The following is a 6,244-nucleotide window of genomic DNA, read 5'->3' as shown; positions in this document are numbered from 1 at the left end:
CTTTTTCTTTTGCTCACCCTGCATTCTTGACCTAGCATCCTACCACCAGACGTGAAGATCAAGATAAGTAGGAAGTGACCTCGTTTCAGAATCATTCTAAAACTAAAAGGTACTTAAAGGCCATCAATCGAAAAGAACACAAAATTCTTAAATACTGACCGAGGCATCTCTATGTAAATCTGGAAGAGAGACAAAAAATCAAAGATATCACAACATAAAACAGGATAGAGAAATTCATCCAAATCAGACACGTTGGCTGTGCGTATGAGTCAAAATGTATAAAGAAATAAGACCGAGAGGCCAACTCGCTACTATCTTGTATAAATATACAAAATAGCCACAATTTCTGAATAAGATGGAGCATAATTCTAATAAATTGTTCGATGGAAGCTTTGATTGCAAAACAAACAAAAATGTTATATCTTGCTGTTGTTTGAGGTTTCATAATTGGAGAAGAAAAACAGTCCTTAACCAACATACAACACCATTTATCAAGGAATGAAAAATATGGGGGGTTCATCTTGTAATGCTCGTTCTGGCTCATCTTGGGAGATGAGCGAACACCTTGACTGTATGAACCGTGGACACACACGGCAGCTGGCCTGGTTGTACCCCTCCGACCTGACGACATGCCTCGAGTACTCGCTCATGTTGCCCCTGCTGGTCTGGTTCCGGACATGGCTCAGGAAGAAGATGCCCGGCTGGTAGCATGGGGTGTCAGGGATCTTCAAACACGAAGGGCCGGTTGGCCCAGCCCTGCTAGGTCTTGAACGCCTGCGGCACCAAAGGTGAGTAATCCTCTCCGTTACTAAAAAATGTGTTGAGGACAGCAGAAAAGAAATGTCCAGCATATCTGTCACTACTTTTTCCTGGAGATGCCACCACCTATTGTGAAGTTTAATATCAATGGACCAATACTCATTTCAAACTGCAAAAATAGAATGCTGACAGAGGCCAATGATATTCAACTATCTAACAATGTCACGAGTTAAAAAGATGAAGGCAAGAATGTGGAAACATCTGCATGGTTTGAGTACAGTTCAAACAAAACCTACGTATATATACATAGGTAGCCATATGGAGCTGTAAACCAAGACACAGGCCACACAAGGCAGAATATCGAACTGTGACAAAGGAACATCAAAGCAACACTAAAGAGTGTTCTAAAAAAGCAACACTAAAGAGAGAAAATAGCAAAGAGGAAGGAAGATTTTCTTTGTCCAAATAACTTCATATTTGGTGCTAAAGTTACCAATTCATCTTAGAAGAAGAAATCCATCATCAGCGAGGAAAACATGTACAGAACTGGAAAGCTAATTCTAAAACCAAACTTAAAATGCGAGCTAATTATTTATGTGCACTGAATCCATATAAAAACCAATGATCATTCTCTCTCTGAAAAGAAGTAACTTCATGAGGGGTGGTGTTTTTCGTACCTGAATGGAATCCTTGCACACACGAGAGCAAAGCTGATATAAAAAATACTTTCTGTAGCGCGGGAGGTAGCAGTAGTACAACATAGATATAATGTAAAGACAAAACCGGGGAGACCACATAGCCATGTGAGAGATGACATAGGAATTGAGAAAATATAATAGGACCCAAATCTAGCACATTCTTTCGAAGATATCCTAAAGTTGTTTAGAAAATTTGTCTTCATATTTTCACTACGAAAACGCTAATTAAATCAAATCGTGAGCTGCACTACTGATCATTAAATAAGCTGCAGTGCAACACTCTCCATCAGCCAACCACCTAGACATCCAAAATTAGGATTTATAATGAGATCCTTCGTTGAAAGGTGAGAACCTGTCATTGCAATTGACATGTTCAGGCACAATTTAATTTAGTTATTCTTGTCGGTGTCTTCAAAGCATTATCGATGTATAAGATGGAAGGTATTAAGTTAGCAAACTGACATGCTAACATAAACATTTCTACTGGCAATCAGACAAATCACGCAAGTAAGCAATATAAAAGAGGATCGTAGATGATAAATCACGCATGTAAGAAATATGACGTGCGGATTTCTGTACACTTAGCACTTCTCATTTTCTACATAGAAAGGTCCAATCAGATGTCCCAAGAACAGTATATGTTTCGAAGGCCAAAAATGCTTATTTTCGTTATTGTACTGTCTAAAGCATTCTTCATGGAGATAATCATGATATGTGATCATGCAGAAATTATTTTGCCTTTCGAAAAAATTGGTCTTAGTTGAAAATATATACATTCTAACTCGCTCAAGTAGTACTAAAACATGCTCTCGTACAATGGTCAATCATAAAGGTCGCTTAATAAATCATTTAAAATTCCACCAAACTTCTCGATGATTATCTCAGGGTGCTCAATATACTACTACTTCAAGGCATGCAATCAAATAGATAAACATGTTACAGAGAAGCATCATCAGTGGGACATAGTACTACACTGACACACAATTCATAGCTTTTTAGTATTGCTGGGTTGGTACAGTATCCCAGCGTTGATGTATATACGGTGGAAGTTTAGGAATGAGTTCACTTCTTTAACAAAATAGGAAAAGTGTGGCCTATAAAATGCAAGAAAGTAAACTGATGGGCAGGGAACCATTATTTAAATTCCCATGGTGAATTTCCTACAAAAGTCTGCAGCAGGAACACACATGACAGAACACAAAAGCCATGTATATAAAATATACAGATAACATGTATGAGAGGAAGTTGTCATCCATACACTTCGCTATATAAATCATGTCCAGCTCCTCAATAGGCCAAAAGAGGTATGAGAGGAAGTTGTCATCCATACACTTAACTTCGCTATATAAATCATGTCCAGTTCCTCAATAGGCCAAAAGATGTCACCGGATCATAAAGAACTTCTTGAGAGCACATACCATGCCCTCCAACAGCAGATCCTTGCAAACTTAACTTCTCCAACATGAATATGTGCATACCTTTGAGTAGTTACCTTCCTTCAGGATCAACGCTTTGAGATCCATTGACTGCTTGTCTTGCCAACTGCTTCCAGTAGTTACCCTCCTGCTAGTAAAAAGATCAAGCCAGACAACCAATATGCTAAGCTTCACAGAGAAACATGATCCAAATACATTGCCATAGAGAAGAAAAAAAAACTACAGACAAAAACAATAATCAAAAGAAAATATAGCTTAAAGAGAAAGCACAAACCTTGATACACAAAACAGCAAACGATAAACAAGCGGCAGTTTAGAAGAGCAGGCAACAACGTCACCTGTAAAACAGAAGAACGCAATCGAGTAAGGATGCTCCATTTTTATGTAGTATGTACATATTCATGATTTACAGATGCTGAAGCTAGACCGTAAAGGCTACTTTCTTAATTTACACTTGCAGTATCACATACCAAAATGGATGCAGTTTTTACATGGAGTAATTAGACTGTTAAAAAGAAAATGTAAATCTAAAGATGCTAGAACATATGAATGTTGTTTAACCTGTAGAATATTGATCCAAGAGCATGCCGTTGGCTCTGCGCCTCTGCCTGCTCTTAAGTAAGGTTTGTGTTTCAATTTCCAAAGGCTTCGGTTTCAGTGTACGATCAATTTGCGTCATCAGCAAAATTATATCAAATTTGCACTTTGTCAGCAGTCTTTAAGAGGCAACTGTTACATGGATGAACTTTACATAATTCAAACAAGCTACTGTTTCTACTTGTCAATACAACGGTTTTAAAGAAATTGAAGGTGGGAGGAGAGCAAGTTGAAGAAATTTTAATCCTACGGATGAAACCGAATAGTCGAGAGACCTACCAAGCCATTCCCGAGTAAAGAATTTTGTTGCACACATTCATATCATCTCTATCCTAAGTAATCTACAAAAGTGTGGGCTCACATGCAGTTAGAAGAAAACGATTATAAGTATTTCCAAACCAGAAAGCCGATGTAATATCTTGTAACAAAAATATATCAAAACCACGCCCGATTTAACCTTCATGATATTTTTATCAAACCATCAAATACACAACAACAAATAAGTACTCCCTCGTTCCAAAATTATTGGTGTGGTTTTAGCTCAAGTAGAAATCACTGAGACACAATTGGTAGATCAAATTTTTAAATGGTGAACCAACCACCAATCATATTTGTATTTTCCCAATTTCATGCTCTGTAGCGTACATATATGTTCATAAACTGAATAAGGTTAATTACAGGGTCAGTCATCTAATGGTATCCTTATTAGCTTAAATATTTAGAGTGCTATGCTAAAGACCTAACAGTACTCAGTAAAGGTTAATTACAGAAGTAGGTAACAGCAGTAAGAACAATGGGGGCTGGGATCCAGTCATATAGTTCATCAATCTTGATAAAAACAATCCCTAGCAAGAACAAGACCATGTAAATAAAGTGGCGACCAGACTGGGTTGGACTCGAAGAAAATTTAGGAAGCTCAGCAACAGCAAAGCCCCAAGTATGATCTTACCGATATCACATAAGGGTGCTGGAAAATCCAACCGATGGTGGGGTTTTTTTTGCAGGTAAACAACAGCAGCAGGCCAGAAGCTGCTGTGAGGAAATTCAGTACCAGTCAAATACAATACCCAAAAGTTTCTACCATTTCTTAATGCACACTGAAAAACAGACATCAAATGATCATATTAATGCACAATAGAGGATAACCAGAATAGCAGGGCAAAGCCATACGACTCCGCCATCATGCCGAAGACAAGCCAGCCAATAAGGACCAGGAAAAGTACGACCCCGAAAGCAATTGAACCTTGCACATTAAGGTGATCTTGTTAGCTCATAACTGAACTGGAACTGAACAATTTGGATACATGACTAATTCTAGGCCTGCATTGTTACATGTACATGACCTTGCGATTCTTGGGCTTTGTGAAGAACTGTATTAGATGGATCCATATCCATAATTAGCATTGTATGAACTGCAGTTTTCTTCCCAATTAGCAAGATGGATCCATATCCAGCCCTTCATCCAGCGCAGCAAGATGGATCCATATCCATTGGCGTTGTATGAACCGCAGTTTTCTTCATTAAATCTAGACTGGGAATTGAATAAATTTGCTTCCCTGTACAAGAGAGAGATATATCAGGGGAAGAGAGAGAGCACGGAAAGGAGCGGGGAAGTACCCGCGCTTGGAGGGGAGGCTGACCTCGCCAGCGTGCAGCCGTGGGGGTGAGGAGGAGCACGTGGACGACGGCGGCCTCGACCAAAAGAATGGCGGCGGTGACAGATCGGATGGCCTGGGGCTGCCATTGTCAACACCTAGCTTTCCGTCCTCGTCGGGCGGGGAAGCATCGAGCCGCGGCGCTGCTCATGTAGGCACGGCCCGGGGCGACTGGATTCAGGGCATGAAGCTCCTGCCCATCCCCTTCCCCGTCGTTCCTCTACCTCCCTTCCTCCTCTCTGCTACTCATGGATCCGCCTGCGTCAGGCTGGGAGGAGAGAGGGAGGAGCCTAGCGGCGTCCCACGCGGGAGGATGCAGGAGGAAAGAGATGGAGGAGGAGTGCGGCGGCTGTGGCGGCTGACGAGCGAGGAAGGAAGGAGGAGGAAGGATGTGGGAGGGAGACGGCCGCGGGGATTGGGGGGAAAAGAATCTTAGGGCGCGCGTGCAAGAAGACAAGAAGCTCGACATGGTCGCACGTCCGTTGCTTCCGCCTTTCCTCAACCACAACCGGACAGGTTGATTTTCACCGGCCATCCAATTCACCCGCGAAGGACCAGCCGAACCTTTCCCAACAAGGGCCACAAGTCATCCAGATGTGAAAAACAATCACCGGTCACGTTTATTACCACGCGGTCAACCGATCCAATGGTCAGTATAGGAAGTCAAAGACCATCCGATGGCCTCGAACGATGCGCACGGGAGGAGCTCCGTGGAGGAGGGTCGGCTAGCATCTTTATACCACACGGTCAACCGATCCAATTGTCAGTATAGGAAGTCAAAGCCCATTCGATGGCCACGAACGATGCGCACGGAAGGAGCTCCGTGGAGGAGGGTCGGCTAGCATCCTTATAGGTTAGAATTAGTTCGGCTCAAGTGGGTAAGTGACCGGAGCCTGAACACGCTTTCTACCCGTGCAAGTTGAAGAGCGTGCAAGACGATCGTGATGCAGCTGGAGTGTGGTCCCAACACTGGTCAACTTTTCGCATTCTCTGGAAGCCTAATCGATGGCAGGTCAGTCAAGGAGCGTTGAGACCATAAGACGAGGGAAGCCTAATCGATGATAGGTCAGGCTGGGCGTTGGGGTTTACCCAAAAATTC

The 6,244-nt window shown here is 42.1% G+C and overlaps 1 long non-coding RNA gene across 3 annotated transcripts; it reads right to left on the bottom strand.

Annotated features, from left to right (window-relative positions):
* Nucleotides 1-366: 366 nt before the first annotated feature.
* On the bottom strand, nucleotides 367-5,617 carry LOC125526040. Of its 3 annotated transcripts, XR_007291528.1 has the most exons (4): nucleotides 5,131-5,616; nucleotides 3,455-5,046; nucleotides 3,168-3,231; nucleotides 367-3,020 (listed from the first exon to the last, which is right to left on the bottom strand). It is a non-coding gene; the product is annotated as an uncharacterized LOC125526040 (long non-coding RNA). The 3 variants fall into 3 exon arrangements; XR_007291527.1 differs by having other exon boundaries at nucleotides 3,168-5,046; nucleotides 5,108-5,617; XR_007291526.1 differs by having other exon boundaries at nucleotides 3,168-5,046; nucleotides 5,131-5,615.
* Between the last annotated feature and the right edge of the window lie 627 nt (nucleotides 5,618-6,244).

The sequence above is a fragment of the Triticum urartu genome, chromosome 7 (genome assembly GCF_003073215.2).
Source record: "Triticum urartu cultivar G1812 chromosome 7, Tu2.1, whole genome shotgun sequence".
NCBI classification, from domain to species: domain Eukaryota; kingdom Viridiplantae; phylum Streptophyta; class Magnoliopsida; order Poales; family Poaceae; genus Triticum; species Triticum urartu.
Note: the sequence above shows the minus strand (reverse complement) of the source record. Positions and strands in the feature narration are given on the sequence as shown.